The sequence below is a fragment of the Python bivittatus genome, unplaced genomic scaffold (assembly GCF_059951505.1).
Source record: "Python bivittatus isolate LINGU-HERP-01145 unplaced genomic scaffold, Pbiv_v1 ctg000480_np1212, whole genome shotgun sequence".
Classification (NCBI taxonomy): domain Eukaryota; kingdom Metazoa; phylum Chordata; class Lepidosauria; order Squamata; family Pythonidae; genus Python; species Python bivittatus.
The window spans coordinates 21,624,052-21,649,680 of NW_028277075.1; the positions used below are offsets into that span (position 1 = coordinate 21,624,052).

Here is a 25,629-nt window from a genome sequence, read left to right on the forward strand (position 1 = left end):
AGTTACTACCACCTGGGATGGTCAAAACAGACATGAAAGAGGGAAGAGGACCCAGTTGAGAAGAAATTGGTTTTATCTCTGGATGTAGAGGCAACCAGTTTATCTAATGTGAACTGTGAAAACGTTTGTCCATCTTTAAAGTACAAGGAATCAGACAGATGAAACATGCAGTGAGGTACTGCTGAATAAAATTATCCATGCCTGTAGCAAAAGGATATCAGAAAACTCACCAGATGTCCCTTGGCAGCATGCTCCAAGGATAGAAGAGCCACCAAGAAAACCTTCATTCAATTCCCATCAACCATTTCTCTGATGGTAGAGAAAGGGAGAAAGATCTTAAAGCCCAGATAGGCCTGGAAGGGAGAATAGGCCAAAGAAAGTTTGCTATGATGAGTTCTTACAAACTTAAACCATTGTTTGCATTGATAATGGAGATGCTTCTCAAAGATGAAATATTTTTGTTCTCTGCAGAACACTGCAGTTGTCATATTCCCTATTGATTTAGGAGTCATCTTCACTGAATTCAACTGGACTCACATCTCAGTAGACAGAATTCTGCAGAAGTGTTTCTCAGTTCTTTTAGTTTAATTCCAATCAAAGAATGGGATGCAGGGCAAAAGGGTTGAGGAAGAGATGTCTTTTCTGTGTCTAAGTCACAAGTAGGAAAAGGGGAAGAGATTAACAAGAAGTTCAAGAATTCTTTTATGCTACCATCTGGGTTCTGTGTGTTAAACAGGTAAGACTTTTCAAAGTCACAGAGACCATGCTTATCAGGAGAGCTTGCCAAATATTCAGCTTTCTGTTAATGTTTAAATGCATAAAAAGCATATATTAGCAAATACCTGCAGTTTTTTATTTATTAAATTAATATATCCTGCCTTTCTCCTGATGACAGTATTATGTGTCTGAAGCATATAAAAGGTCCTTTTCGGAAGTTACGTATTACATGCGTCTCAAGCATTTACACCTCTTCTTTATTGTATGAAAATTAATGTAATTAATGATGAAATGTAAATGCCGTTGAAACGCAAATTCCTTTGAAAAGAAATTAAGAGCTGTAGTGGGGAGCAACTGGCCCTTTAAATCTCAAGCCAGCCTGATGGGTCCAGAGGGAGTCACCTGTCCCCTGAGGGCCAATAAAAGAAAAAAAGACGAGGTCTGTCAAGTTTGGGGTAGAGTTTTGGGGGTCTTTTGATGAGAGAATTGGCTGGAGTCTTGGATGAGGGAGTGACCTCAGGCAAGACAGAAAGTTATTTAGCTATATGTCAGGTTTAGCCCAGGGAACTCCAGGAGACCATGCAGATTCAATCCAGCAAGGCTTATTAGCTACAACCTCTATCAAGAATCTTCCCAGACTGGAACCAGTTTCCAGGGTCAGTCAGTAAACACAGCCTGCATTCCTCAGGGAGGTGCCAGCCTCATCCTCTTATCTCTTCCCCGCGCTTCACTCCCCGACTCTGGCCTCCATATTTCCATTCCATCACACTATAGTTAGAATTGCGTTAGGGTGTTTTGTATGTAAACTGTGTGTTGGCTGTATGGAAACTTTATTAAAATTATTTTTTGTTTCAATCCTGGACTTCTGTTGCCTTCTAGCACCCGCCTTAGCTTGGATGAGCTCCTGACTCCCAAAGTTTTGCTTAGTTTCCCTTTCTGTATTTAGCCAGACCCAGGGTAGAGTGATGATTTCCCCTTCAATCATCTCCTGGTTGCCCAGAGGGCTGGTGTGGAGGGGAGAAACCAGTTTCTAGGGAAGGGGCTGGCAGCAAGAAGACCTAATTTTTCAGTTGCTGTTCACCCACCAACGTAGTTACCTCAGACCGAAGGACCCCAGAGAAGGGGCTGGTTCGACCTGAGGGCGCCTTTTCCCTTATTACAAGAGTGCAACTGAAATGAGGCAGGATAAGCTACGGGGGGGGGGGGGATCACAAAGTCAAGATCAACCTCAATTCCTCAAAGAAAGAATACCTGATGTCCAACTAGGTTTTAAATCTCATCATTTCTTTCTCATTTCACAAACTTCAGAGAGGTTCATCTTAGGGCTGCTCAATGGAACAAGTAAACGATCCTATTAAGCCACATCAATTTCTTAGGGGGTGACCCAGTCTCTAGAAGAAGGAGGCACTCAAATTGATGGTTACTCTTGCCCTAATTCTATTGTTAGCATATTCTAATATGCTAACATATTAATTAACATAATTCTAATATGTTAGCATATTCTGTTAGTATAGCAAAGTAACGCCAAATATGAGCATGGCTGCAGCCAGAAAAAGCCTTCTTGGTTTAAATAGTAACAAGTGTTGCATGTTTAGCTTTGCATGTTTCATATCATGTCTAAAACATTGTTTCTGAATGTGTGTATAGCGGGGCAGGGCTGCAGTACTATCCCTTCCTTCACCATGCATGAACAGCATACATGTGAATAGTGTTGATGGCACCATGACAGCTAATGCAGTAGAGTGGAAAAGAGGTGGACCTTGCGTAGTGGGGTTTTCATAATATCGGATTCTTGGTTAATATTGTGTAGGACTGATTCTTCTAGATTTTAGACAGGAGTTCCATATTTGGAAATGCCAGGGATTTTGCCTGGAAGTTATTACATGCAAACTATACACTGAAGTCTTAAATTTGGGGGAAATTCCAGGTTCAGATCTGGCTTGGGTCTTGAACATATGGGTAACCTTTACCCAATCAGCTATCCACAGCTTCAACTCTCCCACCTCAGGCATACGGAAGGTATTCTACAGTAAAGGATTGGAAAAACTAATTTGACGTATTTCAAGTATCTCAAGGCACGAATATGAATGACTGCAACTACAACCCTTAATCAGATTAATTTATTTAAACACTTTCCATTGGTTTAAGAGATTCTATCCATTTTATTTTATTTTTTATTGCATTTATGTCCTATCTTTTCTCCAGGAATTCAAGGAGGCTTGCAGGAAAATCTCTTATTTTATCCACAACAGCTACTTTGTGGGGTAGCTTGGGCTGAATGGGAGTGACTATGTTTGTTACAATGGCTTAGGCTGCAAAATTTTAAAGACCATTATTTTTACAAGTGCATACAAATATTGTTTCTCCCATACAAATTATGCACATTCTGACTGATAAATCATCAATGACTCAAATTCATATAATTAATTTTTTAACAGTTATTCAGATTTCAACTTTCTGATGACATTTGTGCTATATATCCAATACCTCATGATGAAGGTGTCTCGCTAATTATGTCATATGTCCCCATCAAAGAAAGATGTCAAATTGCTGTATGGTCTAGATTTAATGACAAGCTTAACATTAACTTTATATTGTTTATAGTTAGCATATGGATCTTTTTTTCTGTTAGAGTTTTTAATCACTGTAATAAATTTAGGGCTTTTTTTTCTTCACTGTAGATCACTCTTTTTTCTTCATTGGTGACGTAGACTTTATTTTTTATTTCACTGTTTTAAAAGTAAAAGAAATTAAGAAGGAAGGTGTGAAATCAGATGCAATATCAAACCGAAAGGTGAGTGTGCTTGTTTTCCTTTTAAATCTCCATTAAGACTATCCTCAATAAAAATATACAGGTACACAGGTTAGAGTTCCCACGTTCTAGGACAGCTTCCTCAACATGGCGCACTTCAGATGTGGAGTCTGAATGAGTCAAGATTGGGGAAAGTTATCATAAGCAGTACTACTTTTTGGATTTTTAATCTTTAACTAGATCTATATTCCTACAGCTTCAATTCCTATTTCTTTAAACATTCCAACATGTCTTTCAAATTCAAAAGTTGTATTTGCAAAACCAGTTAATGTTGCCTTGTACTTTCATTTTATCTGAACATTTCAGGTTCATATTCATTCCCAGCAGTGACAGGAATGGACTGGTTTGCTGGATAGTCTTTGCCAATCTTTTAGCATGTATATCGATATTTCCTGGTCACTGTGTGGAAATAAATGCAGCAAATATCGTAAAGTGCTTGCTAAAAACTAAGGAATAAATGTTATCTCTAATCCTAATGCTAGCTTTTCAGTGAATTTATGCTTAACACTTTGAGCTACTAAGTTTGGAAACCTCATTAATGGCCAGTACATTTTCCCCTTCTCTATTGTTCTCATAGTCTTTTTGTTTGTTTTAAAGGGGAAAATGCTTTTGTATATTTTGAGATCAATTAACTGCATTGGCAATAACTTGTGTCCTGAGGGTACTGGGAAATATGACAGCATGAGATATGACAGTTCACTTCCTCTGCCAGCAGCAAAAATGCCCTGTATGGTGGCATATTGCTCACCAATGAGTCATTTGCCATGTAGGTCCAATGTTCTCTTTCCATAATGACCACAGCCATGTGTTGTCAATTAATGCAAGTCTTTGTTCTTCAACCAAGGCCCTTTTTTCCATTCTTACCTATAGAATTTCTTATTTTATTTTGTAGGGATTTTTTCCTAATCATATGGCAAATGGAACATATATGCTTCCTTGAAATGGGTGGCCTAAGTATGCCATTTCTTGGGGGATGAAATTACAAGTCTGAAACCAATCTTTCCCAACCTGAGGCCCTCCAGATGTGTTGGGATTTCTGCTCCTACAATTCTCATCCAATTGAGCCATGTTAGATGGAAATTTGGGGAACACAACTGAAGGATTGCCAGATCAGAGAAGGCTGCCTGTTAGTTTTGATGAGGGTGAACATTTAGTCACTATCATCCTATACTGTACTACAGTATATAATGTACTCATTGGTAGAGCATGGATGGAGCATTTGTGACCATACAGATGGTGTTGAACTCCAACCGCTATTAGCCCAAGTTAGCATTCCCAATATTCAAGGATGATTTTAGCTGCAGTTTAACTCCTGAGGAATAGGATCTCTGTTCACTGGCTGATAGTCACATTCATCTACGTACCTTACAAGTTCTCGTGGTGTTATCTGTCTTCACCTCCTATTCCTTCAAAGAGAGCAGCTCATTGCATTATTTTTTCTTGTCTCTGAAACACCATCATACCACATTCAAGTTAATTTAATACAATAAATCAATAAAAAAAATACTGAGTGCTAACACAATGAAGTATATGGAAACTTTCTTCTTTTTATTTGCCTTCCCATTTAACTTCCTTCCTTCCTAGACTGTTTACATAACATTTCAGTAGGGCTGGAAAGCCCTTTCTGAAACCACAGTCTGGCCAGTGAGTTAAGATTTAGCTCTATAAGCTTATTGGATTTATTTATTAATAAATAACAAATCCTGCAGGAGTTCAAGGCAGTGTACATAGCAATTCCAATTTTCATCCTAACAACAGCCCCAGAACAGAGGCTGGGCAGAGATATACAGGTAGTCCTCGCTTAACAACCGTTCATTTAACAGCCTCAGAAAAATGCTTTACAACCTGTACTCACACTTACGACCATCACAAACCATCGTACCGCCCCCCCGCAGTTACATGATCACAGTTTGCAACTTTTTTTACAATGGTTGTTAAGCGAATCACTGCAGTCATTAAGTGAATCCCATGGTCACTAAGTGAATCCCAGCAAAAAACGTCCATTGGGGAAGCTGGATTCACTTTACAACCATCATAAAAATGGTTGTAAAATCGGGTCCAGTCACATGGTGACTCTCTTAATAACCACTCTGCTTAATGACCAATTTTCCAGTCCCTATTGTGGTCATTAAGTGAGGACTACCTAGTGAGCTTTCATTACAAACAGATCCAAATTTGCAATTCTGCCAACAAGTTTGACAACTTACCACAAAAGACAATTTACTCTTCAAGAGAATAGGAAGGGGGACCTATGCTTCAGATGTTAGATGTGTCTCAAAACCCATTTCCATGATGCTGAATACTGCTGGGGCTTACTCAGTGTGATATTTCCAGAGCACAGGTATATTTACTGAATGAAAGTATTTGTATCCCATCTTGGTCTCATTCAGACATCTATGGCATCTAATTATAATATAAAACAAATATAAAAACAAAATCATAAAATGTTGCATCATAAGTGACATGCCCTAATAAAACAGGATAATCTTTAAGAAAAGCCATGCACAGAGAAACAGAAAAATGAGCACACACAAGAATGAAATTTCACTACATTCTCTAGATCCACCAAAGCATCTCCCTTTCTGCTAAACAGCCAAGAGTACAACTGTCATCAACAGTAGAGCCATATATATTCAATGGGCTTTCATTCCTAGTGAGTGAGTTTATCATGGAACTTAAGAATGAACCTCCTGGGGGAGCAAATTTTGAGTCACAGTCTGAGCATGGCCAGACTTGCTAAGATAAATTGGAGGCCTTTCTGCATATTGGATTATCCCAATATTTTGATGTCATTCCAATATGTTTGGAAAAGTATAGGCTGTGCTAGAAGTAATTAACTTCAGCTCTTCCCTGAAATATATACAGGTTAGGCATACATGCTGAGAATGGCCAGTATCAGATCATAGGTTTGTAGGTGGCTGTATGTAATTATTTATAGAGTGCTGGTAAAATATGTGTATGTAAAATATATGATACATAGGCTGCTGTGCACTTTGAGGATCTGTATGGGCGGAGTCTTTGATTGACATACATGTACTTAATCCCACCTGAAACTCATTTCCTCTTTAGGTTTGCTAACATATAATAACCTCTTTGAAGACAGACATATTGATAATTTACATGAACTTCAGCAAAATGTTTTTTGTGATACCATCTTCCATTAAGTAGTTTTTATACTTTGTTTTATTTTTTTCATTGTTTATTCATAATTATCAAGTCCCAGTTTGTGGCTCAGTTATTTTCCTATCTTAATTTTAAATTTCTACCCTATAATTCAGGGGATAAGAAGAACTGTGGTCCCAACAACTGAATAACACCAGATTGGGTCATGATCTTATAGAGTCAATATCTTCAAATTTAATCTTAAACACAGAACTGTGCCTAGGACTTTTTTTCCCCAGATGTAACAAATTCATGCAGTTCAAAAGCTGAACTGAGAAAGTTTGTTTCAAGCACATAAAAATACACAGGGGGCATTTTTTCCTCCTCCAGAAAGGTATTTGTAATAAAAATACTTCAGTCTCATTCCCAGAATGGTTTACAAAAGAATAATTAAACATAAACGGCAGAAATACGGTAAACGCAAACCATGCAGTCCTAAATCCAGCATGAAACAATGGGATATTTTCCTGGCATTAACACAATTAACACAATAAAGGACAATAAAGTAAAAAACAGGTGAATATGAGGACAACAGATTACAACTGGAGAAAACATCATCAAGATTATTTGTTGTATCAAATTTTGAAGGCATTTTGAAGGCAAAGTCTTCAAAGTTACATCTGGCAGGACTTGGATTCCACAATTAGCACAATTGAACTAATGCTTCTGGAATACTAGTCTTCCCAAGGTTCGTTTGACCCGGACTCTGCTGTCCTTTAGAAGAGTTTTTTAAATGTGGCTTTTCAAAGAGGCCAGAGGTTTGTGACCCCATTTGATTGATGTCGGACGGCTAAGATTCTCTCGCTGGTATTACTTCCCAATGCTGTGGTATTCCTGTATTTGGTTGTATATTCCTACAATGTTGTTGATTCTATATACTGCCTTGATTCTTTTGATCTGGTGTCCTTATAAATCTAATAAATTGTTGTTTAAAAATAGATATCCAAAGTATCATCTCATATACTTAGCCACTTGCATGGGCCAGTTTTTGAGGCTTGAGGCAAACAAGATAATTGAACAATTTAAATCCCTTTCTTGTATGCTCAAGCCTTGCCTAGATTTGGCAGGGTTCAGAAACTTTTTAATTCCTCCTTAAAGGGCAGAGCAGCACCAGCCCTGTTGAAAGAGACAGCAATTAAGCTGCTCCTAAAGAACCAAAAGTGGAAGACACCTAGAAATTAGCTATGAATATCTTTTTGGGTATGATGTTTAAATAAGTATCAACTTCAGAAAATCCTAAGTGAAATTAATTTTCCAGATCTTGTTCAATCCAATTTTACGCCTGGTCTGGGGACACAGGTTGCCCTATGAGATGACTTGGCTAAGAGGAAAGGAAAATGGTATTCTGATGACCCTGTTTTCAGTTTCAGATATCATTTGCAAATCCACAGGAACACAGTAAAGTCCAGCCATATTTATCTTGTTGAAAAGGATATAATGAGATATTTAGTCAAATGCTTTACTAAGCTCCAAGTATACTACATCCAGTCTTTCCCTGGTCAACCAAATAAAGCACTCTGTCTTAAAAAGTTAATCTGACACAACTCATTCTTGATAACCCCATGTTGGTTCAAGGTAGAACAACATTTTTCTTGAAGGACTCAGAGACACCCTGTTTGACAAACTATTCTAGTACCTTACCCAGAACAGACATTAAACTAACTGGTCTGTAATTTCCTAGCAACTTCTTCTCTTTTTGTTTGCTATTCTCCAATAGTCCTATGGCTCACCAGTTCACTAGAAGTTTTCAAAGATTATAATCTGTTATCATTTTTGTCACCCCTTCAACATCTTGTGATGCAATCAGTTCGTTCATAAATTTGTTTCAGATAAAAATGTAGGTTTTTTTCTACACCTTTGTTAAACCTTAATCATGTTAAGAAGGGCTCTCTCCCTTTTCTGAGAAAAAACAGCTACCCTGTTAAGCAATACTGCCTTCTTCCTATTTTGTGTTATTATTTCTCCACACAATAGACCAACAGGATTCTTGACTCTTCTTTTATTTTGTAAGTTCCTCAGAAAAACTTATGAGTCTCATTCTGAGCTTTAACTTTCCTGATTTTATAAGCTCAAAGTACCAGTTTAGGGACGGTAGCATTGTTGAGGGCTTTGCTTTGCAGTGGGTCCATACAGGTAGTCCTTTGTTAATGACAGTAATTGGGAGTGGAATTTCTGTCACTTAAGTGATATGGTTTTAAAGCACAATGTCACATGACTGCATCACTTAGCGATGGCAATCTTGGCACTCCCTGTTGCCAGCATTAAGTGAGGATCGTGGGTCATAAAAAGAGCCTAGGTTGGCTTTCAAGCAGGCCGGTAGACAGGTAAGGCACCGCATGAGTGCAGCAGGGTTGGGAGTGGCTGCTGCCAGGCAGGAGAGGATGCATAAGTGGCCCACGTGGCGTGAGGCCAGCTGCTGCTGGGCAGGGGAGGGTGCGAGCAATTTACTGGAGCAACTTGTGACCTTCTCTGCTGGCTTCCCCATTGACTTTGCTTGTGGAAAGCCAGCAGGGAAGGTTGCAAATGGTGATCACGTGACCGCAGGATGCTGCAAGCATTGTATGAGCCAGTTGCCAAGCACCCAGATCATGTGACTGTGGGAGTGCTGCGATGGCTGGAACTTCGAGAACCTATTGTAAGTACCACTTGTTCAGTGCCATCATAACTTCGAATGGTCATGAATGACTGGTTGTTAAACGAGTACTACCTGTACTTACTTGGTTGGTCATTACTAGAAGATAGTTCTGGGGAATTATTACTCTGCACAGTCCTTCAAATTTGAAGGCAAAAAAGTGCTTCAGAATTCAAGTAGCATCTATTTGCAACTACTTAAAACAACCACATCTTCCCCAGGATCATGTAGTTGCCCTCTACAGCTTCCACACAAATCTGGAAAATTATGCACTTGATTTAAAGAATTGCAGACAGGTGCTACATTCATGCCCAGTGTGTTATTTGCTGTTAAATCTGAAGCTTTGCACAGTCCTACGACATTCCAAAAGAAAGATGTCACTGAGTGTCTCAGGTCTCAGTTTTAACCCCTTTCCCAATGTTGTGTAACATGTACCAGAGGCAGATGGAGAAATGTATTTAGAAATGTAAGCTGAGTTATCATCAACAAGCAAATGACACTCCCTTTCCTTTTCCCTTGAGATTTATTGCGTAGCCGTGAAGGAGGCAGTCAAAGACTGCTTGTCAGATCATAGTTAGACCCAACCAGAAAAACCCTCTCAATATAAAGAATGGCATTGTTTGCTAAAACCCCTGGGCCCTTAATAAGAAAGGCCTGGTAAATTATGGTGCTCAGGAATCCTTGCTCCAGACATTTAATATGACAATGATTTAGCAATACAGCCTAATACAAGTCTGTGTAATAATATGCACTTTCCCTTATTTGTCCACTGGTGTGCTAGTAGATAACAGAAAAAGGAGTTCAAACAGGGAAGGAAGGGGGAAAGGTAGCTGTATCAAAGATTTGAGGTTACTGGGAGGAAAATATGAAAGCATTTGGAATGGACCATGATTCTCAAGCTTCACAGAGCCATGCCACAACCATCAGAATCATTTAAGAAACATTTTCCAATTCTGAAATAACAATCCTATTCCAAGTCAAGATTCCAGTGTTTCACTGGAACATGTGGGTGTTCTGTTTGCAAGAAAATAAATGATCACAATTTGAGTTTTATGTTACAGGAAACTGCAAAGGTTAGAAGGAAATCCTGATGAGTATTTCTTGCTAAATAAAAAGCCTCTTGATTCATTCCCATTGAGAATTTATTTTAACACATAATGATTCTCAGTACATCATCTGAATCCAATGGAATTTAGCTCATTTTTAATGTTCCAAAAGGAAATGTCACTCACTATGATTAAAAAAAAAAAAAAAAACTTTCTGTATCCAAGACGAATCCAGCCATTGGAATTCCATTTAGTTTGGCAGAGAAGAACATTCTCAAGTTGCACAATATTGTAAGACTTTTTCTCCCCCCTTCCCCTCCCCCAACCCCAGTTGTCTGTGTGGCCTGCAAACGTAAATATGTGAAGATCTTCTGTTCTTTTGGAGAAAATAGTTTTCATTATGAATTTCAGTGTGACCTATCAAAATAACATACTGTTCAGTTTATTATTTCCATCTCTTCTGTCCCCTAGATGTCTAACACATATTACATATGCTGGCTGGGGCAGAGGAAGATGATCAGACTGTTACTGATTCATAAAATATAAAACAAAACCAAAATTATGCTATTGTGATGTCTGCTATGAGAGTGCTTTTCTTCCCATGATCTTTAAAAAAAAAAAAGGATACTAATCAGTTTCTACAGAGAGAAAGAAATGAAAACTAGCAATATCCTGTAGAGAGGATGGCCACAGCTCAATAAAGCATGTACTTTTTTATAAAGAGAACATTCTGTTTCAATCTTCAGTAGGGCTGGAAAAATTCCTGCTTAAAATACTTGGGGAATTGCTGTCAATCACTGAAGATAACACTGGATTCAACAGACCAATGGTCTGACTCAGTAGCATCTTCGGTTCCAATTAGCTAATTTCTCACTGAACACGTACAAACATCTACAGTTGTACTGTACAGTAGTCTTCTCCAAACTGGTACCTTCTAGCTGAGTCAGGATTGGTACTCCCAGAATTCCCTGCAGCTTGAGGAAGGCTGGTACTCAGTCAAACTCACCACACAAGTCAGGACCAGATGGAAGGAGTGTCCCCTCCCAAAATTCATGTCAACAGCCTTCACTGCCAAGGATAGGAGGCTCCACCTCATATTGCAACATACTAGGACTCTTAAGAGCCCTGATGGAAGTTGTAATCCAAAACAACTTTGGGAGGGGGGGGGGCTCAAGACTACCTATCCCTGCACTAAACCGAATGATGAAAGGAATGCTGATCTCCATGGAAATTATAATATCCAAACTAAAATAAAAATAATACATTAGTATATAACAAATAATAATGTAAGCAATACTTAATGTGCTATATAACAACCATAATAATAAACACAAATAAAATAATGTCAAAACCATCAGACTGTTACAGGGGAGATTTAAGGCTACCCATGCTGAAACAAACAGGTATTCTAATTTTCTTTTATATATAATTTTTATTAAAGAAGTTTTTCCACAGAGTAAAAACAATACAAGTTTAAGTTAAAGATAAAAGAAATGGAGAAAAGTAATAGAAGAATGAAAAAAAATAAAGAAAAAGAGATAGAAAAGAAGGAAAAAGAAAAAAAAATAATAATAAAGAACTGGCTTCCAATCTCCTTAACAACAGTTATAAGTACATTTATATTTTACCCTCTCTCTCTAAAATTACATCAAAGTTTCCTTCTTTCCATAATCTACCCTTTCTAATCATCAAATCCATAAACCATCAGTTCATTTTTTTTCTTTTTTCAGCAAAAAGTCCATAAGGGTTTTCCAGTCACTAATAAATGTAGTAGTTGATCTTTCTCTAAGCAAACAAGTTAATTTTGCCATCTCAGGCACTCTCATTTTCTTCTGCCTGGAAGTTTCTCTCTAGAAAAGTGACAGCAACCTTATATGCAAACCATAATGAACGGCTCAATTACTGAAATCTTGCTGTCCCTATTTACTTTGCCTTATGGAACTCTGAAGTATACAAAAGTGCTTAGTCTACTCCAGGATAAGGCACCTATAACCCTAAAACTACATTTGGACTACAACTCCCATAATTTCTGATAGGGACATGCTGACTGGGACAGATGGGAGACTCAAACTCCATCTTCCTGGCATAAGAAATGAAAGATTGTCCTCCCCCCTCCCCTCTTTCTTGGTGACTGGGGTTCTATTAATGGAAATTTCAGAAAAATCCACCCAGCATTTTCACTGCTGTCTTTAATGCAGCAGGTATAAACTCTTCCATCTTGTGAATGATGAGAATTGGTTACAGATTCTACCATTTGATTCAGATTGACCTGGTCTAATTCTGGCTGGATTGCCTATAATACTGTATGTGTGTATTACATATCCAGAAAAAAAAATATATAGGGGGAAAAGATTATTAATTGTTTTTAATTATTGTATAAAATTGCCTTGACCATCTAAGGTAGAAAGACTGGTTGTGAATGTGTGATTAATTGGCTGCTGGTTTAGCTAGTTTGCTGAAGCATTCACATGCACCATTTGAAAGGGTGGCTCCATCTCATAATCTAGAGCTGCTGTCCTTTTGACCTCAACTGGATCACTCATGGGTAAATGGCTGAAAGCCAAAGTTAATAAAGCACATGGAACCCTGACAAATATTTTAAAAGAAAAAGTTGAGAAATATCTTACAGTAGCCAACATTTAAAAAAAAAAAATGCTCAGCATTCTGGGATTAATTCCAGTTAAGTGAATTTAGAATTGCAGAAGTCCTATTGAACTCAGTGGGGCCTACTTCCAAACAATCAGTGTATAGGAGTGCAGTGCTAGTGACCTGGAATCAAAATGAGATTTCAGAGTTAACTCTCGATAATAATTAATTTGTCAAGAGATCACCATTTCTGTCTCCCCTACCCAAGCCCAATCTTCCTTCCCTTTCCTTAGCATATGATATATTCACACTTCCTGAATCTCTGTTATATGACTTCCCATATTTTACAATCATGTGAAAAAGAAAGCACACCCTGGGCACAGAGAGAACTGCTCCTGTCTGTGCTCCTGCACTCTGAAGATGCCGGTCACAGGTGCTGGCGAAACGTTAGGAAACAAAACTTCAAGAACACGGCCACACAGCCCGGAAGACCCACACCAGCCATCGTATGCCGGCTGTGAAAGCTTTCGACAATACAAAGCACACCCTCTTTGAGTTCTATGGTTTTATGTATCAGGACATAATAAAAATCATCTCGTCCTTAGCAGTTCTCCAAAGTAGGTAAATACAACCTCAGATGAACAACAACACATGACATATTACACCAGGTCATCATATATTTTACAAAAAGAAAGCCAAAATGGAGAAGCCATGTGTCAAAAACTAAGTACACACTTACTGCTTCCATAGGTATGAAGAGGCTAAGTAGCAGCCAGGTGCTGCTAATCAAATGCCCTTGATCAACTGATCATCAGCAAGTGTGACTACCTCTATAAAAGCTGAAGTTTTGGGAGTTTGCTGGTCTTGAGCACTGAGGTGTGTGTTAACACAATGCCAGAGACTAAAGATATCAGCAATGATCTTAGAGAAGCAATTGTTGCTGCCCATCAATCTGGGAAGGGTTATAAGGCCATTTGCAAACAATTTAAAGCCCATCATTCTACAGTGAGGGAGATTATTCACAAGTGGAAAACATTCAAGACAGTTGCCAATCTTCCCAGGAGTGGAGGTCCCAGCAAATTCACCCCAAGGTCAGACTGTGCAATGCTCAGAGAAATTGCAAAAAATCCAAGAGTTAAATCTCAGATTCTATAGGCCTGTTAGCATGTTAAATGTTAAAGTTCATGACAGTACAATTAGAAAAAGACTGAACAAGTATGGTTTGTTTGGAAAGGTTGCCAGGAGAAAGCCTCTTCTCTCTAAAAAGAGCATGGCAGCATGGCTTAGGTTTGCAAAGTTGCATCTGAACAAATCACAAGACTTCTGGAACACCGTCCTTTGGACAGATGAGACCAAAGTGGAGATGTTTGGCCATAATGCACAGCACCATGTTTGGTGAAAACCAAACACAGCATATCAGCACAAACATCTCATACCAACTGTCAAGCGTGGTGGTGGAGGGGTGATGATTTGGGGTTGTTTTGCAGCCACAGGACCTGGGCACCTTGCAGTCATTGAGTCGACCATGAATTCCTCTGTATACCAAAGTATTCTAAAGTCAAATGTGAGGCCATCTGTTCAACAGCTAATGCTTGGCTGACATTGGGTCATGCAACAGGACAATGATCCCAAGCACACCAGCGAATCTACAACAGAATGGCTGAAAAAGAGAAGAATCAAGGTGTTGCAATGGTCCAGTCAAAGTCCAGACCTCGACCTGACTGAAATGCTGTGGTGGGATCTCAAGAGAGCTGTGCATAAACAAATGCCTGCAAACCTCAATAAACTGAAGCAATGTTGTAAAGAAGAGTGGGCCAAAATTCCTTCACAATGATGTGAGAGACTGATAAAGTCATACAGAAAACTATTACTTCAAGTTATTGCTGCTAAAGGTGGTTCTACAAGCTACTGAATCATAAGGTGTACTTAGTTTTTCACACATGACTTCTCCATTTTGGCTTTCTTTTTGTAAAATATATGATGACATGCTGTAATATGTCATGTGTTGTTGTTCATCTGAGGTTGTATTTACCTACTTTGGAGAACTGCTAAGGACCAGATGATTTTTATTCCATCCTGATACGTAAAACCATAGAACTCAAAGAGGGTGTACTTTCTTTTTCACACGACTGAATTTTAGCATCAACAACAAAGTAGAGATGGAGAAAAATAGCAGATTTTTTTGTCTTGTGGATTGAAGTAAATAAGGGAGTAGACTTCAATTAAACACAATATCTAAAAACACTATATATCTTCCAGCATACTTCCCTTTTCTGATATGCTGTGCTACACATGGGTGATTAGCTTACAGTACTGAAGAAATAACATCCAGCACAGAATCTCAATATTAAGTCCTCTTTTATATTCTCTCAGCTTATTATATGTACATGTAAGTTACTTATCTGTTAAATGAGTTGGTACACATAAAGTGTGTGTTTGTGTATGTGAGAAAGAAAGGGGCAGAGGGAAAGTAAACAAGCAAAGTATATTGAGATGCATAATTGCGAAGTTAAACTTTTTCCAAACCAATTCTGGATTTTTGAGTTCCTAACAATGCTATTGTATATATGCCTCTAATTTTAAAGTCACAGCAAACACTCTTCTACTATTATTATCTGTATTTAGCATTTCATGAGTATTCCTGAGTAACATACATGGTTAACTGCAAAATTACTTTCTTTCAGGCCTCCACAAATCAGTACTTAAACACTTTCCTTGTTTTTAAAAAAAAATCAAAATAGCTTTTCATGCTGAAAGCAATATGCAGGATTTTCATGCTGAAGCAATATGCAGGATTTAAATATTCATTTAGAAAAGATATTTAAAAGCATCTATTTATGTTAAATAGAAGCTAAATATAATACTATAAATAATTTTTAAAATCTTTTCTGGCCACTACCATTTTGGCAAGATACAATGTATTTATTTTTTTATCATTTTTTCACTATAATATTGCCATATTGCAGCATTATAGAAAACCTCAATTTAATTGATTGGAGGGAAAGGGTACCCATTAAAGTCAAATATCCATTAAATCCAAATTTATGTCACTAAAGTAATTTACATCATTTGTCTGACATTGTTACATCATTTATATCATCTTATGTAAGGATAAAAATTGATGCAAAAGATGTAAAAATGTTAATTCTCTCTTATATGTGAATGATACAAGTGACAGGTTTCTGGAATGCTATGGGAGAAATGGGCTTTTTCCATTTTATAAAGTCTGAAGTAAAATTTTGCCTGTTGAATCCAAGGTCTGGAGAATCAAGGTTTTACTGTAGAACACTGTATTACTTTTAAAACAATAATTTAAAAAATTGACCCAAGATAACAGCTTTCCTCATCCTTACGTGTTGACTGAACATGCCCACTTTCCCTCCAGTTCCTGGGGTCCTGGCTGCCTCTGTGTGCTGTCATTCAGTGCAAAGCAGCAATCAGCCAGCTGTTCCTTCCTCTGGAAGATTATCTGGAAGTATTTTTTAACCTTCAGTGAACTCTGCCGATTTGGGTAGGGACATTGCATTACTTCTGTGTATCATCCACAAACCAACAAGGTATTATCTGCATAGACAAATGGGGCAGTTAAAAAGTAGGAAAGGAATAGCTCACAAAGGATTTTTTTCTTCTTCTTAAGGTAGTCAGTAAAGGGGTGTTGGGATTGGGGATGTCCTCCATCATGCTGCTTCCTTTTTTCCAATCTATGGGTCCCTCAGCATCTCAAAGGCAGGATGACACCATCACCTCAAATCCCTGCTAGGCCACTGAAGATCGCCTTTTGCGTGAATGGAAAGCAGAGCTGCCTAGGCAGTTAGCTGTGCTTTCTAATAAGACCACTGTTTGAGGGGCCAAGCTCTGAGAATAGCACCCCAACTATATGGAAGTCTCGCCCAAGGAGAATGAAGGACTTCCTGGGTCATCAGAAGTCATGGTGGTTCCACAGAAAGGAAGCAGAAAATGACGAAAATATGAAGAGAACAAATAAATCCTTTTAAAAAACGTAGAGACAAAAGGCAAAGGATAAATTTAGCTAGGAACTCCTGCAGTGATTTGCTAACAGAGTGGACAGGAATAAAGAACAGGCTGAGTGATGTCTCTCTACTAAACTTTATAGCCATCTAGGGGCTATGGAAGAAGATTTATTTCACTTGCCTGGGAAGAGCAACCCAGCCAAGGATACTCTCCAGCCACAATAGAAAAACGTAGAGTTTTCAATACAGTTTAGAAAAGGATCCTTCCTGATTAGGTTTTTCTTGGGCAATTGTCTTGCCTTGTCATCCAGGGCTTGAGACACCATTGTCTTTCATTTGAAACCCCATAGGATCCTCCATCTTTTTTCTTGTCAGGAAAAGTTAATTAAGGAGAGAAGGATGGAATACCTGAACAAAGGCTTTGACTGGTTAGAGTAGGAGCTGTCTGTCTGAAAGCAGCCTCATTTTTTGCCTCTGCTCTATGTAGGAGACCTACGAAAAATACTGCATTCCTTTCTAACAACAAATGATAGTCTTATGATAATCACTGATCTACAGGGGACTGAACAATTTTCAAATTGTTTGATTAAACCTATTCTTCCTTCCACACACCCAAAATCAGCTTTGGGATCAAGTCTCTCCATTCTTTTGCTCTTCTCAGTTTGGAACATCCCACAATTTAGAAGACATCACAATGGGTATTATATGGGGTTTTCCTTAAGAAATGTCAATATAAACATATGACATTTGGCCGCAAGAATGAGTGTAAATCCTCTGACGCAATTTCAAATTGTGGCTTTGAAAATACTTGTTGACAATTCCTTAGAACACCAGTCTGATCTTACCAAGCAATTTGTTGGCATCGCAGATGGAAACTCCAAAAACAACAACCTACCACCACCATATAGGCTGCAAACCTACTTTTCAGGAAATTATGAAGCATGTCTCCTGAGTCAAGCGCCACTGGAAAGGGTGTTTCACATGCCTCGCTTTAAAGCACAGTTTTCTTAGCAAAATAGTTTTTAATTTATATCAGTGGTTTTTAAGCTTCCTTCCTTCAGGGATCCTCCCCAACATTTACTTCTCTGGCAAGCAAGCCATGCACATCTGCCACAGATACCCTGTGTATTGCAAAGTATGCTGGGTGGACAAGAGTGAGTTCACATGGACACTCGATGGATGTAATGGCATTCACCAATATGCTGCATCACTGAGATTGTGACCCTGAACACTACTAAGTCTGCTCAAACTTCCTTTAGCTGATGGAACTTGCTTATTAGAACCAGATCTGCTCTCTGATGTTTGGGGTTGCTGAAAGTGATGAAACCAAATGTGGATACTGGTGGAGGATTTAAAAGAGACTGATGAATATGACCTGGAATTCACTTACAATCTTCACAGTCATCGGGGCAATAAAGACATGATACTTCTCCATTACTACTGCATCTGCACAAAATGCCCAACTGATTTTTTTTTTTTTCAGATGGCCAAGAGCAGTATTTTCCTGCCTGGGTAACTTCTAGATTTATTGGTCTCAACTCCTAGAATTCCTAGCAATGGCTATTGGCTGGTGAATTCTAGGAGTTGAAGTCCATATATCTGAAAGTTGTTCAATTTGGGAATCACTAGATGAAAGATTTTAAGTCTTCACTCAGAATATGGTAATTCAACTTTAGACTTCTTGTTCAACATTCTTCAGAGATGAAATCCCTTGTTCCAGTTTCAATTCCATAACTTGTAAAGTCCAGCCAGCGTGTTTACATTTAATTTACAACTTGTACAGCAGGAGAATGTGGACCTATTTGGCAGGGTGAGATCTCTCATGTATTTGCTCAATTCTTATCCCTCCTGACTTATAAAAGCTTTTCGAGAAACTGATTAGGATAAAGACACATGTCTACAGAAAGGTGTAAGAAAGATGGTGCTGGAACCAATTGCATTAGATAATTTCCATTCAGTCCTGACTAGTCCATAGTTAGCCAAGATGCTTAAGGAAAAACTCTGCCCTAGGAATTATGGTTGAAGCAGATTGCCTAAGTCTATTTAATCCCAATTCAGCCTGATCAGAGAGACATTTGGTTGACTCAGTGGAGTTTTGTGTTACAATCTAAGTATGACTAGGAATTGCAGGCAGACAGCCAGGTTACTCTTTGATAGCCAAAATTAGGAGCTCGGGTAACAGCTTTTCAGACAAACAAAATATATTAAAAGGCATAAGCTTTCATGAACTCTGACTCACTTCTCCAGATACATAGCCCATATGAGTAGAAAGAATCCATATTTAAGATTAGGAAACTATCAGAAGCTAGGACATGATGAGGCACTTGCTCATAGTGGTTGTTTCTTCTTCAGGAGTGGTTCCAGAAGATAGTATTAGGGATACCTTGATTGCTAACCTAATAGTAGGGACCAGGAACAATTTCAAATTCTTCTTCAAGAAATCTCATGAGTGGTTAAGGTATCCTTCCTTTAAATCTGATGCCAGTGAACCTGCCAAAACCTTAGGTGTGCTGATGTCAGATTTATTTTGCTAAGTGGGAGAGAAGGCTCTCACAAGTGGAGCCATTCCCAAAAGCAACAGCTCTGCATTACAGTCACATTTTTTCCATGGAAGTGCTGGCATCTCTGCTAGCTTCAAGTAAAAACACCATGAAATTAGTTTTGTCTTAAAGTGATTCACTACGCATACTGTATAATGTTTCATTCTTCAGAGAAGCTGTCCAATATCTCAGTGTCAGCATAACCTCATATTACAAAACATGTGAACGAACCAGTTATACATAGGTTAAAAAGTAAAAACATCCTCAAGTCGATCTAGATTTCTTTTTACTATGTGGACACAGCCTTGCAGTTTTCTTGGCAAGAAGTGATTTGCACTGCCTTTTTCTGGGAAGTTTTTTGACTTCTCTGACTAGCTTACAGCCCTAGCAGTTTCTGCCAATTCCCTACAAGTAGTCCTCACTTAACAACCACTCGTTCAGCAACTGTTCAAAGTTATGATGGCACCGAACAAGTGGTAGTTATGACCAGTCCTCAAAGTTACAACCATTGCAGCACTCCTGCAGTCACACAACTAGCCTGGATTTACAACTGTTGAAGTGTCTCCATGTCACATGACTGCGGTTTCCTACCTTCCCTGCTGGCTTCCCACAAGCAAAGTCAATGGAGAAGCTAGCAGGAAGTCAGAAGTCACGATAACTTGAGATCCTTGCTTAACAACCCGCAGTGATTTGCTTAATGACAGCATCTGGGACAGCCGGGATTGCTATAGCTAAGCAATGTAGTCACATCACTTAGCAACAGAAATTCCAGTCTCAATTACTGTCATTAAGCAAGGAATACCTGTATTTACATGCTAACCTATCTCAACTTTGCTTGGCTTCTGAGTCCAGACAAGATTGGCTAAATGCTGCCCTTGCTGAGACAACCAAAGATAGCAACAATTACCATGAATAATCATTTTCCCTCAACTCCCATGAACGCAAGATTTACAGCTGGCTAAATCAAGAAGTAGTAATTTCCTTCATTTATCTATTTAGATAATTTTTAAATAAAACATCTCACTTTTCCATTAAAACACAGATACATGCACACACGTTTTAAAGACAATGTTTCCCAAACTTGAGCAACTTTCAGATGTCTGCACTTCAACTCCCTGAATTCTCCAACCATCATGGCTATATTTTAAAAATTCTGTGAAAGCTAATTAAATTAAAACTTGGGTGGCCCATTTTCTGTATTTTGAATGGAAAAGGACAGGCAAGTTTTATCCCTGTAAACATATGGCTTAGACTGGGTGGGGCTGTTCATGTGCAGAGTAAATATTGGACTAAGCAACCCTTATCTAAGGTGGAGGAAGACCACTATGAGGACACCTTCTTACTCACCGAGAAACTAATTCTTCCTGCTGACTCTTCTCTTACTCAGTACACAATTATCACTGATTTAATGGAAGTAGCTAATTAGCATGCAATTACTCACTAAGCTGTGGTCAGCTAGGAACCACCAAAAGGAAACTTATGGCACAATCCAAATCCAATTCAGTGGCACTTTCTTCCAGGTAGGTAGATATAAGTCTATATGATTCATGTATTAGAAGTTGGCAGTATGCAAGTGTCATATTTGGTTTAATAACGTAAAACACAACAGGTAATGGTAATGATGTACAAATAAGTAGAGTTTAATGTCTGAAATTAATATCATGACTCCTAGCTTGTCCACATAGTTGAGTAGAGAAGCAGGAAAACTGCCAAGAGATCCATTGAATCAGACTGATTTGAACAATTTCATTCATAATTTTCCATTCAAATCTATTTCCATATTAATCCCTAATTTTAAAAATGCACAAATACTTATTTTTCCCTGGGCTTTTTAGAAGTCCAGCAGTGCACCACTGCACAATAAAGCAGTGTGCTGCCAGACTTATTATAAAAAAAAAAAAAAAACCAGGGAAAAGAAGGTAGCTCAGAGAAAGAAAAATGGCTATATAAAAAAATTCTTCTGGGTTTCAAACTAGCAATAGCAGCAGGAAATTGTCTTGCAAGGTTCTCTTCATGCAGCTTTTGTAGAACTGAAATCTGCATTTGATTTCATATCAAGTGACTTCATATTAGGAGAACTATTGTGGAAAAAGATGCAGTCTACCAACATAGACAAACAATTACTTTTATTAATGTATAAAGTTGAACAGTAATACCAACCTGAGGGTAAGATTGGTCCCCAAGGACACTTACCTAAGTCAACCATTACAACACAAGGAGTAAAACAAAGATGTATCCTTGCTCTATTACTTTTTAACATTTACATAAACTGAGTTATAAAATACCTCAGTAAAGGTAACTCTCACCCTCCAAAACTAGCCGATAGACACTTTTCAGTTCTCCTGTATGCCAGTAACATGGTTATTCTGTCACTGTCTGTCGTAGAGATGTCAAAAGCTCTTAGATCTCTTGCTCAATATTGTGAAAAAGAAAAATTGATGATATATTACCAACTCCCACCCCCCCAAATTCTGACCTTTAACAAAAGACCTAACATTCATAATTGGCTTATTAATGGCAATAACAGGGAGCAGGTCAAATGGTTTAACTACTTGGGAGTTATTTTTCATTCATCAGGAGATAGAGTCCCGCACCTGGCCCAAACGTCACAAGTGGCCCAGAGGAGTGCTATAGCTGCCATAAAATTATTTGAGGCAAAAGATATATACGACACACACACACACACATACACACACATACACATATACACCTATCCCATAACAATCCCATAACTATATGGGATTCAATTGGGGCCTTATACTAATCTGTATGGCAGGAGAGTTTTATTTGCTGCTGTTGTAAGCAAAGTAAAAAAATGTTGTTGATTTGATGCAAGTCACTCACAGACCTACCAGAAAATTGGAATCTACTATTTTCCTACAATAGCCATCAAAGTCTACATATAATATACATACCTGATATGATTTTGAATCCAATCACTCAGCTCCATCTCTGCTGTTACAAGTTAAGAGAATTGAAAAGGAAATGTGTTTGAGAGATAATACCTCTGAAATTTATCATTCCTTTGTTGTTCCCCTAATCTGTCTTCTGATGCAGCTTACTGCTGGCCTTGAAGAAAGACTCCGGCCAAGGCACTCCATCTCACAAGATAGAGCAGACAAGACTGGTTGAAAAATCACCTCTTTTTTTTTATAACTTCATACACAGTGATTTGAAGGCCTGTTTCAAGATGGAATGCGGCAGAAGGGCTTCTTAATCATTTCCTTATAATATCTTTCCCTATCTGGCATTCTTCAAATGTGTTGGGCTACAGTCTTCATTATCCCTTTCTTCAGGTCAGTGGGACATTCTAGTTTAAGATATTTCAAGTTAATTCATCAGAAGGGTGCAAGTTGGGAGAGATTGTTGCTGGGTTTTCCCCCATCCTGTTAAAAATCATCTTACACAGAATGTTTACCTTCACAAAGATAAAGATGCAGGTATTCCTTTATTTTATTCTCAGTAAAGATAAAAACTTGGGGAAAGTTCAGAAAAAAATCCTATAAAGTAATTATAAGAAAATTATTTTCAAAATCTAATTTGTTTAAATGTATATGCCAGAGTTTTTTCTGATTATCTATATTGATTTCAGAAGTAATTATTTTTAGCTTATCTGTATTTCTAGCTTACAGTAAATGACAGGGCATTTTCAAAATCACTTTTATCTTTTAGCATGAATGTTATGAAATTGATTTTAAATCAGACTACTGAAAATAATGTAATTGTTTTGGTTGAACTAATAATTAAAATTGTTTTAAAAAAATGTTTTTAGTTTACAACTAAAGATATGATGCCCTCCAGTGGCAGAGTTTTATCTTAACACAAAAAATTACTTTGATCTGGATAAACGTTCAGAACCAGCCATTTCATCATTTCTTTCCATTCAGTAAATACAATAAACAAATTAATCACTACACACATATTATTAAGGTATAGAATGCTGTAAATAATAGAAAAAAGAACACTTTTAAGAGAATCAATATTTTGCAGAATAGAAAGGTTGTTCTGTCTTCATTCCAAGAACTGTGAAACTAATCAGAGTTCAGAAGAAAAAACATGCAATTATCACTGTTTCTATTAATCAATCTTGTGACATGCCACTTTCCTGTGACAATTTAATGGATAACATAACACCAAGTACTGTTTGCAAAATTTACATACCTAACCCTTCCTTGTAACCTGCACATTTTCATAGCATCTTTTAAAGCCATTCAAGTAATGTCTGTTCATGGGTATTAAAAGATTGCTTATATATAAGAAGTTCTATCAAAGGGTATATTGCTTTCAGTGAGAGTACACAGTGTATTCAATGGATATACAGTTGGGATTAATTTCTATACACAAATGTGCAGAGATGTTAGCTTTCAGAGAAAGTATAGAAAACAACTTCCAGAAACTTGGAACTGGAGATTATATAACACAGTAATCACATGCAGAATTGTTGAAATTTGAAACATTTCAAAATACTTGAGTTTGAAACCATCAAGTTTCAACCTTACAGGAAGTGCTCCCATGCTCTTACAACCATTCCAGAAGCATCAGCCTTCATTTGAGCTCAAAACATGAGTTTTCAGTTTGAAGCAGGGCTACCAAAGCTTGGAACGCTTTCAGAATAGTGTTTTGATCCAGAATGTTTAAAAAGTACCTAAAAGCCCGCCCCCCCACCCCAAAATCTTTTTCTAAAATGGGAATGTTAAATTTCTGTAATTATTGGGAAGAGTGTTAGGTGAGTGTTGAAGTATCTAGCTATTGCTCTGTTTTGGTTTCAAGTAACCCTGCAAGGGAACACAGTTCTGGAAAGAAATGTAAAAAAGATATAAATGTGATGCTAAATTATATTCCTAAAACACTGAATCTATCATTTTATGAAGGGAATTCAATTCCTGATGTTAAGGAATGGATTCCATGTTTGTTATCAATTTTTGAAATATCTTTATTTTATAAAAATAAGATGGAGCAGTATGTTTGTATTTGGTCTAGATGTAATGTTAAATTTAAGGGTTAACATGGATCTTATTTCTTCGGTTATGTTTTTGTTTTGTTTAGATTTGTCTTCAAATCAGTGTTGACTCCTGGAGACTGCCTAGACAAGTCCCTGCAGTTTTGTTGGTAAGATTTCCGAAGTGGTTTGCCATTGCCTCCTTCCTAGGGCTGAGAGAGAGTGACTGGCTCAAGGTCACCCAGCTGGCTTCATGCCTAAGGTGGAACTAGAACTCAGTCTCCCGGTTTCTAGCCTAGTGCCTTAACCAATACTCCAAACTGTTACGTTTGGTTTATTTGAATTACTATAATGTATAGTGCTTTTTATATTGTATAATCACTAGTATATTTTGTCACAGCTGTTTTTTTTTTTAATTTCACCAATAAACTTTTAAATTTCTTTTCACTGTTGAAATGTACTTGGAACTTGTAATTCAACAACTGGGCTGGGGCTGGGACTGGCTTCCCACCTCTGTTCTTTGTTCCCTTCTTACCATGATCTCACACAGAAGAGTTTCACAGATGGTTTACAATAAACACGGCAAAACATTGTGAATTTAGACCGTTTTGAGCTCAAAGCGGGCTCTTTTGATCTTACTGGACGTGCGTCCGATGCTGACCTCTGTGTCCTATTTATTCCATCCCTTGCTCACGAACATAACACACCAAGTTTCAGGTCCGACGGCAAGGTTATCATTACGGCTTTTCTTCCTTATCCAGGATGTCTCAACTCATCCTGGGTTATATTCTCACGTTCGGGTTGGGAAACATCCTTCCGCGCTCCTTGCCGCGGAAGAGCAGAAGGCGCGTTCTGCGGCCGAAAAGCAAAGCAAGCCGAGGGCTCGCCTCCGCGGTGCTCCTTTCCAGCCTCCCAGAAGCGAAACGAGGCCTGGCCGCCGCCGAGGTTGGGGGTAGGCGAGCGCAGCCCAGCCCGAAAATGTACGTCGCTTTTCCGAGCGAGCACAACGATGCGGACTCGCAGCTTCGCCAGGATCGCGCCCTCCATGGAGTCAGATTTCAAGTCCCACCAGCGGCCGGGCGGAGAGCTGAAGTCCGTCGAAGAGAAGTCTGGCTGGGAGGTCCCCTTGATATTGTCACCGCTTGATAAAAGGCTGTCCTTGGGGGTGAAGCGAGTAAGCCGGGATGTCCTTTCATTGTCTGTTGGCTCGTGTGGAAAGCGAAA

At 38.3% G+C, this 25,629-nt stretch overlaps 1 long non-coding RNA gene across 1 annotated transcript; it reads right to left on the bottom strand.

Annotated features, from left to right (window-relative positions):
- Positions 1-4,080: 4,080 nt before the first annotated feature.
- LOC148214933 (uncharacterized) lies at positions 4,081-25,277 on the bottom strand. Its single transcript, XR_015796997.1, has 3 exons — positions 24,941-25,277; positions 5,737-5,932; positions 4,081-4,975 (listed from the first exon to the last, which is right to left on the bottom strand). It is a non-coding gene; the product is annotated as an uncharacterized LOC148214933 (long non-coding RNA).
- Positions 25,278-25,629: the final 352 nt, after the last annotated feature.